Consider the following 12,399-nt stretch of genomic DNA (forward strand, 5'->3'; position numbering starts at 1 on the left):
TTCCATTCGATTCGTGTCATTGAACAGTAGTCCAGCACCTCTGGCTTCCGGATAGAGCTCTAGAGGTATAAAAGATCTCGGTTGGCTTTTTTGAAGGAAAGCACATTGTCACTGTAGATGACTCTGCGTGCACCTCTTTTTGAGGTTAAACATCTGAAGGTCATCAAGAGCGACTCCGCTCTCATGTTCCTCGCTGGCTCTAAGTGAACTGCTTGCGTTATGGCACAGATGAAGAGTGTGATATAGCGCTTGTACAGAGAGTTTTCTCCTTTCACCAGGAGTGGTCCTGCAAAGTCCACTCCTGCGACCTCAAAGGGTTGAGCCTGGGTCAGTCGGTCACGTGGAAGTGGTGCAGTCACTTCAGTCACTGGATGTGCCTTGTAGCGTTGACAGGTATTCCGTACTCCTCCATGTAGCACTTGATGTGCTTGACTCACGAGCAATTCTGCTAGGTGATGTCGCCACACAGTTTCACTCTCAGCCAGTGATATGTGAAGGGCAATGGTGTGCATGCACTGCGAGTCAACTATCTTTACTTCTACTGGTCCTTGAATGCACCACCCAAAGGCAGTCTCGACTGCTCGGAGTTTGCCATCTAGCTGCTTGTTTTCCATCTAGCTGCTTGTTTCTTCCAGTTACAAGTTCCCAGTAAAGCTCTGACCCGGTGAGGAGGTCGATGCCACCTCTTTCGTTATCGCAGGTCCTGTTGGCTGCAGCCAAAGGTCCAAGTAGTTCCTTGATCCTGTGTTCAGGAATCGGGATACTTTGTTCACATATTATGGTTGTATCAAGAAGTTCAATCTGTTGGATCTTCTTGTTTTGCACGGTTAGCAACAGCAGCACTCTGTTAAAGTCTAGCTATGACTGGTTTCCACCAAACACGCCCACTTTCAACGTTTCTGTTCCAAGAACTCGACACCCGATGCTCGCTTCGTAATGAATGAACGTTGGCTACTGCGGTCAGAGAAAGCGTGTAAGTATAGCGCTTTCGTTTCACTGGCACACAACGCCGTTGCCGTTTGTAGCAGTAGTTCTCGTTGGCGAGTTTCTTTCAATGTAGATTGCAAATTCACTGGGACTGTTGTCACTCCGGTTGCATTCGCTTTGATTTTCGGATGGGTAAATTGTGATCGCACATTGTCGTCGCATGGCGCCCTGCACAGTAACCGCATTTAATGATGCTTCTGCACTCATTAGAACGGTGATTTGGCTTCGTACAGCGGAAGCAGTGTCTTTCCGAACGTAGCATTTTCTTCTAATGAAATGCCAGCACGACAGGCGGCGGTTTCATGGTTATTCTTGCAACAAAATCTTGTTCCAGTGCTGTTCTTGTAACTCCCAGTTGGGTTTAACATCTTAAGCATTGATGCCTGGTGCTTTCGTGCTTCTTGCTAGTACCTTGCTGAGCAACCAGGTTCTCTCAGCTTTGCACTTCAATCCTCAAAATGTCAATTACCTTCGAGAATAAAGAGAGAGTACCTTTTACAGCTGTTTTTGTTGGCTGTCCTGGAGCGTCGTCATTTCGCAGCAGATTCAGTTCATTCCGTGTCGGGGTCTGATTCCAGTACGCATTGGAGATGACTCCGCGTATCGCTCCGTCCGGTGGCGCTATGTAAGCTTCGACTGCGAAGTCCTTGGCTTGGTGTGGGATCTGGGTTACGCGAACTAACACGAGTGCTCCAGGCCACGGAGGCGAGAGACGAGGGTACTGTATAACCGTCAGAGGGACTGTATGTCTTCGGCGCTTTGCACAGGTTCAAGGTCCAAGAGCTTTCGCATGTGCGCTGGTACGATGGCGTCTTCACCGCCGAAGCATTTTTTTCAGCAGCAAGATGGCGTCGGCATAGCACTGCGATGTGGGCGGAAAGCCCTTGATCGTTCTTGCTGCTTCGCCAGTCAGAACCGATTTTAAATACCCGACCTTGTCCAAGGTCGTCAGTCGAACGTTGTGAATCATTTGCTCATACTGTTCCCAAAATTATTGCCAGGACACACCTTTGCCGTCAAAAGTTACGAGCTCTAATTTTGGAAGCTTCACCTGGCAGGTCATGGTTGCTGCGCCTGCGTCGTTGCTTGGTGATGGCTCTTCTTTCAGCTGCCTCTTGCCTTCAACTTCTTTTATCTCAGCTTTGAGCTCCGCAATGTATGTAACGATCTTGTCGTCATACTCAATGGTTTGGGTATAGCCCTGCTCCGCTTCTTGCGCTGGCAGTAGATCGACAGTGGCGTTAGCTACGTTTAGACGGGTCTGCAGAGAGCTCTTTCTTTCCAAGAAAACACTGAGTTCGTGTTCGCTGCCCATGCGGCTTGTCATGCAGGAGTCAATATCCTTAATGAGTCGATTCATCTGTGACTGGAGAGCTGATCTCTTCGCTTTGTGTCTCTCCATGTCGCTGCACTCGGTAGCACTGGGTGGCGGCTTTGGAGTAGAAATTTGCTTTTTCTTCATTACTCGTCACCATCGCATCCAGGTAGTCGTCTTCGTTAGGTCTCGAGGTATATCCTGGGTTTTGGCACCAGTTTATATATATGTCGCTTTCATTAAAAATAGAATTCGTTGAGCGAGTACAGATGACATTCATTTATTTCAAGCTACATGACACAGTGGTGGTCTAACTGTGCCATTTTGCTACAATTCTACTTGTCTGCGCCTCGCTGCGCCCAATGAAGTGCAACTTGTGCCAAGTGCGCCAATGCGCCACCTTTGCTTTGGTAACACAACTATAACACAACCGTAAAACGCTTATAGCTTCTATATGTTCTTGGTCTGGCAACCAGCACCAGGCACCCCGATCGGCTTTCTTGTCACTTGTCTGTCAGTTTCCTGCGCATTCGTCCAGCTTTGACCAACGTGAAATTGCCTTCCAACACACGGTTCAGAGAATGAGCAAATGCAAGTATGGTTTCTTCATTAGGCGCTTGCGTTATCGCGTAAGCCGTTATCGCAAAGTTCAAACGAGCCGGTTATTACATTACAGCAGCCCAAACAAGTTGGTGAATCGCATTGTGCAATTGCGTACTACCGCATTGGTACTGAAGTGACAGCGAAGCAAACGTCATGAAACGACATAGTCTGCGGCATATATAGCGTGAATGAGTAGAATTATAAAACAATGTCTTTGGCGTTACTTTCATGGGATTAGCACCGGGCAGGTCGGCATCTACGAGTGAAAACATTTCTGGTCTTGTTCGCTCGTAGCCGCTGATCGCTCGACATCGTCGCGGGGCCTTTTCCGGTTCACCTCAAAGCTAAAGCTGACGGCACTTTGGAGATAATCACCAACGCTCACTAGCCGCAATATTTTTTTATCGTTGTTGTCGCTCATTGCATTAATTGTATACGAAGAAAATACGCATGTATCGGCGGCACCGTCGGCTGCGATGCGAGCACAGGGGGTTGCCTGCCGTCGGTAGCCGTGTACTCAGCTGAGGTTGAGAAGTCTCAGAGCTCTCGTTCGTGTTTATAAAGTTTGACAGTGGATATCGTTGTTCATAAAATGTACAATTTAGGCATCGCTTTATTTAGCGGAAATTATTTTGCTTGAAATAGAAGCTGCAGCCGATGTTTGCGTTGCCGGCGGTGGACGCGCGCAAATTCGCGGTGGTCTAGAGTTACTCTATACATGGTTTGCATGTGACATCACGTCCGGCGGGGCGTGCTACGGCGGACATGTTGGTGCAGTCTGGCTGCGTTCCAATACTCTAGACGTCTAACAAGATGTCTAGTGTGACATTTAGGAAGCCGTCTACATGTCCATATATTGGAACTTGTCTGCTGCTCACGCGCCTCGCGGCATAATATTGAACCTAAAGCTTATGAACAGTTGTACTATATTTTTCTCAAACAGAGCAATGATGATAATTAAAAACGTGTTTTCAAAAAGTTTGAACATTTTTTCTGCAATGACTGCACGTAAATCGAGCTGGTGGATGCGCCTATCGGTCAGTCTACTTGTAGCAGGCGGGGCCGCTCTTCGAAGATGATGCTAAAGACATACGAGATTATTCTTTTGTTATTGATGATAAACTGTGCATGCTCCTCGAACAAACTCCTCCAGACGGTCCTGTAAACATAGACAGGCGAGAAACGTAGACAGCAGCGATCTTTAATACTGCAAAGACTAAAATCAATTCACAACATGCCGGTGTGTTTGTCCCGAGACAGTAAAGATAAGAAAGTGTGTACGCGAAAGAGTTTATGCAACACAGCAACAGAAAAATACATTGGTTAACCCTCACGCCAGTTGTCTTAACGCCCGTCGAACAACCCAACGACAGCGACGAGTATTCATCCCTAAAATCAAGGTGCTTTATAAGTTCCGGCATCTGACGATGCCGGATCACGTAAACAGACCACGTAAACAGACCTACAGCGTCCGCTGCTGTAGCAAAGCTCTTAACTGCACGATTTTCTCCTGCGTGATTCACTGCTAGGAATTGCACGTCCACGAAGATTAATCAGCCACTAGTTTGCGCACCAAATAACACAATTGATTGGCTCACATTTTTCCTTTCCTAAACTCCGAGTACATTCCGACACCCGCAAGAGCACGACTCGCTTACCCGCGTACATCAGCTCCGCCATCTTTAGACGGAAAGTTAGCCTGCATCGATGTAGACTTGGCAAAGCAGTCATCTTAGACGGCTTCGTGAGAAATGGAACGTGTCCCAAGATGGTGGCTGTCTGGCTAGACGTCTAAGTAGCCGTCTACTCGGAGGTATTGGAATGCACCCTCTGTACGGATTTGACGGAGTGCGGGTCGCATGCGTTTCCTCGTGTTCGCTAGTGGTAACACGTGCAATTTTGTTGCCTTTTGTGTGACATGCCGCCACTTCTCAGTAAGCAGCCTGTAGATGCTACCTACGACTTAGATCTTACAGGGTCTGAGCGCGTTCAGTATGCGGGAAACGTGCGTCTCTGTGATAACATCGACCCCCTCATGCTGCGGCCGGGAATAGACACAACAAGCGATGTCGACATATTTCCGGAGATTTGTTATGGCGACATCGTCAATTACCTTGTTTTCTCCACACACTTTCTTGCCCTTGAGGAAATGAAGGCGTTGAGGAAGTTAAGTCCACCGAGGCGCATAATTATTTCACTTGCGGCTGGGTGAAGGGTCTGTCGGCAAAAGGGCTGCAAGAGGATAAGGTGCTTCTACTTGGAGAGGTAAGCCGTGGGACTATGATCTTTGTAAGGATTAGAGTAAAGAAATAACGTTTATTCAATCCACAAGTGACTGAGTGTAAGTACTCACTCAGTAAAGTTTTAAAAAGAACTGTTTGCAAACTGCCAGGCTAGTGATTCATTTCTTGGTATGTACTGTACCTGGAAGATTTCAGATTAAATCACGAATCATTCTATTTTTATGGGCATATGAAAGGAACCATTGCTGGTTTGCCTTAGTTTGGCAACCTAACAAGCTATTGCGCAAAAAAGAAACGGTCACACATAGAGAGATTGTTACCGCTCGCTACAGATTTGCCAACCAACAATTTAGGTCTCGCCTGTCGCGTCGCGCAGTTTTTATGGCCTACCTTAACTGATCAACCTCATCGCTGTTGCTGTTTTCGACGGTCTGGTAGCGCGACAAGATCGACAGTTACGTGCACCTGTGCAAAGATGTGCCCAATGCTAATTTGGACTGGCATATTTTCCTTGCAGGTGAACCATTCACAAAGGTTGCAAGACCAGCCTCTACGTGTATGTATTCTCTGTAAAAAAAAGTGGGGTTGTGCTCACACCCCACTGCACGTGTAAGGCAGGAACAGGACAGGCCTATTCTCATTTTGGAGCCCACCTTTATATAAAAAGACGCCGCCGTTGTCGTCTTTGGCGATATCAGAAGCGTTTCTTGAGGAGCCCTGAGATGTGCGCGCAAAACTATCTTCACTCGCCTTGCGCGTCTCCGGACGATTGTGCCTTCTCAGAGTCGTCTTGCACGCGTCTCTCCGGCGGCCACTGTTCAACCACCTGCAAGGTGTTCGGAAAGCCACAGCCTGTATGCGTCTCCGAGGACGCCTCTCACTGGTGGCTCGCTGTGGTGGATTTCCGGACGCCCGAGATGGTCATCTACGATAGCCTGGGCCCGCGCCAGAAGTGTGCTGAAAGCATCAACGCATTGGCGCAGTACCTGGAAGAGGTGAGCCACTTGCCTGACTGCGACCTGGACTGGAGCGGCTGGCATTTTTACGCACGTATAGTGCCGCTCCGGAAGAACACCAGCGACTCTGCTGTCTTTATGTGTCGCTACACCGAGTGCCTGACCCGGGACGTACAGATTATTTTCGAGCAGAAGCACATGCAGTACTTCCGCAGGCGTATTGTGTACGAGATTTTACACCGCAGGCTCCTTTCATGGTGAAGCCTACTTGCAACAACATGAGTCGGTACAAGTGTCCGAGCATCCAGTATATGGCTTTTGGTTGATTGGTTGACTGTACGCATGTAGCTTAAGTGCGTTTTTTAATGTGATTTGGTGTAATTTTTCTGTTGGGGTTCGCGGCCATTGTTGATTTTTTTATATCTACTGCCCCTGGGTATTCATTCTGTATATTTCAGCGCGTGTGTAACCGCTTGCCGGGGCACTAGCTTTCGTGCTTGTTGGTTTTTCATGTCGATAGTGTGCAATTAGTTTTGATTACTGCCGATTGTTGAATGTGCATTGGGTGATGGTAGAAAAGTTATTGGAAGAGACGGAAATGGTGGGGGCGAAGACGGTGCAGCGGAGGGCTCGGACATAATTTCGACCGCCTGGTGTTCAACTTGCGCCGACACCGCACAACACGCGAATATTTTTCCATCGCCGTAGTAAATATCCGGTTCTCATTCTTGTAGATATTTCATTATTGTCTCTCTCCAGATTACGTTCAGATTGTCTGTGCCTCTTGCTAATTTGTAATAATTTCTTCATTGATGTGCGACCGCTCTGATCAGTGTTCAGTTCCACGTTTTGCATACGTTTTCTGTGTTGACAGTGCGTATGTAAAGCTATTCGGATTGATTGTTAGATGTGTTTTGCTCTGAATAATTGACTATTGTATTCTTCGCAATACTTATCCATTGACACTAAAATAAAGCTCCAGTTTGGTTAGAGATTGTGCGAAAATTTTTGGTCACACCTCGGAGTCTGCGCATATTCGAATGTGGACAAACCTCATCCGTCGTTGATGTTCGGCTGCTTGATAATGGCTGATAATATTCACTTTTGTAGCTTATTTTTTTCCAATCCGTTTTATACTTTATAGTTTCCATAATTCAATAATATTTTTTTACAATTTTCATGTCGCCTGTCAGTACGGATGCTGGCAAGATTCCATCTTTTGGACACGCGAGGTTGTGCACTCAAGATGAGCTCTCCAGCTTTTGCTCACCAAAAACGGAGAACTGGCGGAAGTGACGCCATCCGCGGATAGTCGGCCGGCCGTCCGGCTTTGTTGGTTTGCTAAGTTCCATCCCGCGCTTTGGTGAACGAAGGATCAGCGCAATGTTCTCCCGGTGCCGCTTGATTCCTCCAGTTTGGTTGTTCTGCGAGACGAACTTGCGGTATGCAGCATACCTCTAAGCTTCCTACACAGAATATGTAATTCTATTAATATTTCTCTTTTGGTCATTTTATTTTTGTGTTTATTTTTTTGTTTATTTCGCTTTTTGCCATTACAGAAAGCGTGGGTGACGAAATAAAAGCGGTTCACAATAACCGCTTGACGGGCTTCGTCACCCGAAAAAGTCGACGATGACAGCAGCGGCAGTTCTAGCGGCATACAAATAACAATTCACATCTCAAACAAAACAGATTGTGCTATAATGCAGGTAGGGGGTTAGATATATTAAACAATGACAAGGAAAGAAAAAACGGTCGACATATGTATTTCAGTACTAATACAACCTAATCAATAAAAGTTTCACGAACTGCACGAAAAGACATGACCGTTTGTAAACTTTTTGCCTTTTACAGTTAGTTCACATCCACGCCGAGCTACAGCGACTTCCAGTACTGTTTTATACCTGTTTTATACGGGCAGTCTAGCCGCGCTCCGCCGTTGTCACACAGCTTGCCACAGTTCTCGGTTACGGCCTCCAATGGCCCCTGGGTGCAACGAATGAAGCAACGCGGTGATCGGCGGAGCGCAGCTGCTATTTTTGCAAATGTCTAAGTTATTTACAATGCAGTGCATGTACAACGCCGAGTTCCGTCCGACGGCGCCGTCCGGTTGCAGCATTGGCTCCACCGCTGCGCCTCCCGCAAGCCGTCCGCATTATGTTGTTTCTAAGGCGCGCTAAAGGAAATCGGTGTGAAACCTGTGATGGTAAGCCGCTCCCCGCTTGCTATGCGCTGACTTTTCCTTGCTGCAAGGTAGATTTTAATAATAATAATTGGTTTTATGGAAAGGAAAATGGCGCAGTATCTGTCTCATATATCCTTGGGCACCTGAACCGAGCCATAAGGGAGAGGATGGGGGGGAGAGGGGGAGGAGGGGGGTGCCGTGGTGGAGGGCTCCAGAATAATTTCGACCACCTGGGGTAGATTTTCGAAATGGAAATTTGCGTAAGTTAGCGCCGTATAATATCGATTTACTAGGCGCCCCCGGAAATGCACACTCGCATTCTGGGGTTGATTATGTTTGATGTTTTAATCTTTGTGTTATAGCCAATCTGGACCACGGAGTGCTGTTCATTGAGAGGTGTGCATCGCTTGTTACGTGTAGATGCTCGCTCGGCGCTCGTTGTGCTGACTATGAGTGGGAAGAGAAGACTACAGGGGATGCAACGAAAAAGAGAACGTCTTTGAAGACGCCGCAAAACCGCATAGTACAATAAAACTTTCTCCTCCTCCTCCTGAAAACCAAGTTTTTCTCTCTTGTTCTTTCTTTATGAACCTACTTCCTCTCTTCAACGTCGGATAGTTACGCCAGTACATACGTCCTTAAGCTGCCCACATTTCTGGTCTCGAGGCTGGTGGTACTTTATTTGCAACAGGCGCAGCTAGCACTCTTTCTGGTGGCATGGTTGTAATTACAGCGGCGACGAGAAGGGTTTTTCCGAGAAACGTAAAAACTGATATGAATTTTGCTTTCGGTGGGCTGCAAGCCTCTGAGCAAAACAAGGAGCCGAAAACTATTAGCTAAAAGTTACCAGTTTGGAATTAGTTAACCAGACGGCTAGTTAACTGCCTGAATGGTGTTCCATTGCAGCTCAGTGCTCACCAAACTGTTCCGAAGAAAGCGCTCGTCTAATTAGAAAAACCTTTTTACCTGCAAACATTTCTTATTGTGTAAAAAGTTCGTGTATATTAGCTCTCCCCCCATCCTCTCTTCCTGTCTTTTCACCTCCATTTCATTTCTCCATTCTGCCTGCTATCCATCATTTCCGCTGCCCCAGCTCAGGTGCTTCAGTATCGATGGCATCTCCGGGGCAAGCAAAAATCTTACCCTTCCTTTTTTATTATGAAGTTAATAAACCACTACTACTACTACTACCTTTATATAGTCGATATTGGTGTGAGAAAAAAAAACGCCACCAGCTGCACCTCAAAGAGCAACGTCTGGCTTCCTGCCTAGGTCGAGAAGGAACAATTCAAGAGGCTCAAAGATATTAACTTCACTTCGTCAAGGGTGAAAAAGCGAAAGCTGGATAATGCAATCAGCAGCCACACCTCAAATGAGACCAAAGCGAAGAAACGAATGGATGGATATCCCACCACTAACAGAAGAACTTGGAGAACTTTACAGCGCTTTCCAAAACACAAGTGTTGTACCTGCACTATTTTCTGTGCTTCCAGAATATTACGAGCGTTTTCAGGAGCCCGTACGGACACAACCTGCTCACTTAAGAAAGTTGTACTCAGGAGAACTTGGCTGATGATCTTGACATGCCTGTGGAAAAGGCCAACAACTTTCTGTCCACATTTTCAGTCAGAGAGGACACAGTAAAATCAGTTGAGGCTGCAACAAGGCACCAGAGCAACTCACCGGACTGGTTCCTTTACAGAGCAGGCAGTGACAGCTTCAGTTATGAAAAGGGTGTGTCATACAAGTTCGAGAGCCCCAGCGTGTCATTATTGAAGTCGTTATGTTGCCCTGAACGAAATTCTGTCAATGTGCCTGCTGTTATGTGGGGTCTGAAACATGACCAAGACGATTTTGAGGCTTCTAAAGCTAAAGAAGCCATACAGCACCACGGCTTCCAATGCCGAAGATCAGAGCTGCGCCTGAGCACTGCTTATCCATTTGTTGATGCATCACCAGATGCCATAGTGACATGCAGCTGCTGTGGTAGAGGTGTTGTGGAGTTGAAGTGTCCATTTTTGTTGAAATATGGTGAGGATGTCACCACCAAGAAATCGTGTTTGAGTAATATCAATGGAACACTTAAGCTTGACACAAGTCATGCTTACTACTATCAAATCCAGACTCAGATGAAAGTGTGTCAGGTTGAATTCTGTGACTTCGTGGTGTGGGGACCGAATGTGCTACATATTGAGAGAGTAAGGTGTGATGAGCAGTTTTGCACTGACATATTTGCTCGTGCGAGGCAGTTTTCTCAGAGGGCAATTTTACCTGAACTGTACAGCCCCTATTACACAAGGCAACAAAACAGTCTAGAGGACAAGCCATCCGATCGTGTAGAAAACTGTTTCTGCAGTCGACCGGATACTGGCAGAATGGTTGCTTGTGACAGTGCGTCATGCCAGTACAAGTGGTTCCACTTCTGTGTTAAACTGAAGCGAAAGCAGAGAGCAAAAAAAATGCTTTTGTCCTAAATGCAATGAAAACAAGACTGATTAGTCTTCTTTTTCTTAAGTGCAGTTCAGGCTTCCAGTTTCTCTGTTGCCAATACCAAGAAAATACAAAGGAATACAATACAAAGGAACCCTGCCTTCTTCAATCCCTCTGTGACATGACGCTGTGCATCTTTACACATTAGCATCAATGACAGCAATGAACAAAACATACAGCTGACAATTGCAGGAATACAAAAATGTGTTGAAGGTGCATTGTAAAACCACTTTATTGGCATCCATCTACAACCCTAATCAAATCAGAAAAATGTATACATCTCAAGATGTTATAATATGTGTAGTGGTAAAGACATTAACAGATTCGTATGTGCAAGAGGTGTATATATTCAATGCAGGCCACAGAGTATGGTATACCTATGACAAAATAGGAAGAAGGGGACAATGTCGATTGTGCCCCTTTTCTTTATTGTTGATGGTTAACAGGAATATTTCATCTTTGCCATGCTGAGACTGCAAATGTACGCATTCCAAAGAAAACAAATGGAGCAGAAACAATGCAACATTGACAAAAATCTGAGGGGCAACCACACTGACGGTACAAAGCTATGCAAGACACAGTGCCGAGGATAGCTTTGCACCTAAATAATCCGTGATTCACTGATGACATTGCCTTGCTGAGTCACTCAGGAGGTGTGAACTGCATACCGCGAGGCAGAGCAAAATGGTGGGTCTAATAATTAGCATGCAGAAAACCGAAGTAATGTTCAACGGTCTATCAAGGGAACAGCTGTTCACATTTGGCAGCGAGGTGCTGGATGTCTACTTAGGGCAGGTAGTGATAGCTGATCTGGATCATGAGAAGGAAGTAACTAGAAGGATAAGAATGGGGTGGAGCACATATGGCAGGCTCTCTCAGATCATAAATGGCAGTTTACCAATATCCCTCAAGAGAAAAGCATATAACAGCTTTATCTTACTGGTACTCACCTGCAGGGCAGGAACTCGAAGGCTAACGAAAAGGACTCAGCTTAAGGACAATGCAGCGAGCCATAGAAAGAAACATGATAGGTGTAACGTTAAGAGACCGGAAGCGGGCAGAGTGGGTTAGGGAACAAACACGAACTAATGACATTCTAGTCGAAATGAAGAGGAAGAAATAGGCTTGGGCAGGGCATGCGATGCGAAGGCAAGATAACGACTGGTCCTTAAGGGTAATGGAGTGAATTCCAAGAGAAGGTAACAGCAGCAGGGGGTGGCAGAAGGTTAGGTGGGCAGTTTTGTGATCGCGCTTCCTTCCTGCTGTGGAAATCGGTGAAGAGACGTGACTGCAGGACTGCCAGAGGGAACGACAATAGCGTCCTCACGTGTTCGAACAGGAATGCCGGAAGCAGCGACGATAGCGTCCCCATAGCAACGATAGTGTTCAACAGGAATGCCAGCGACAACCATAAGCGTATTCGTTCCGGTCACCAGTGCAGGATCTTTCGAAAACCCATAAGCGTATTCGTTCCGGTCACCAGCGCAGGATCTTTCGACACCTGCGGTGAGACAGCCAGCATTCCTGTGTCATGCAGCTGCACTCCGGACGCACGTGCGCGGCCACCTGGAAGCCACGGGGACGACAACGTGACCGGGTCCTGTTCCCTTTCCCTCGACC

At 46.7% G+C, this 12,399-nt stretch overlaps 1 protein-coding gene across 1 annotated transcript in view; it reads right to left on the minus strand.

Moving 5' to 3' along the window:
- Window positions 1-7,396: 7,396 nt before the first annotated feature.
- Window positions 7,397-12,399, minus strand: part of LOC144132719 (uncharacterized) — an 85,492-nt gene continuing 80,489 nt past the window's right edge. Inside the window, exon 5 of the mRNA XM_077665323.1 lies at window positions 7,397-7,528. The gene's annotated coding sequence lies outside the window, so the exon portion shown is untranslated. The remainder of the gene's footprint in view (window positions 7,529-12,399) is intronic.

This window comes from Amblyomma americanum, chromosome 5, assembly GCF_052857255.1.
Source record: "Amblyomma americanum isolate KBUSLIRL-KWMA chromosome 5, ASM5285725v1, whole genome shotgun sequence".
Taxonomy (NCBI): Eukaryota; Metazoa; Arthropoda; class Arachnida; order Ixodida; family Ixodidae; genus Amblyomma; species Amblyomma americanum.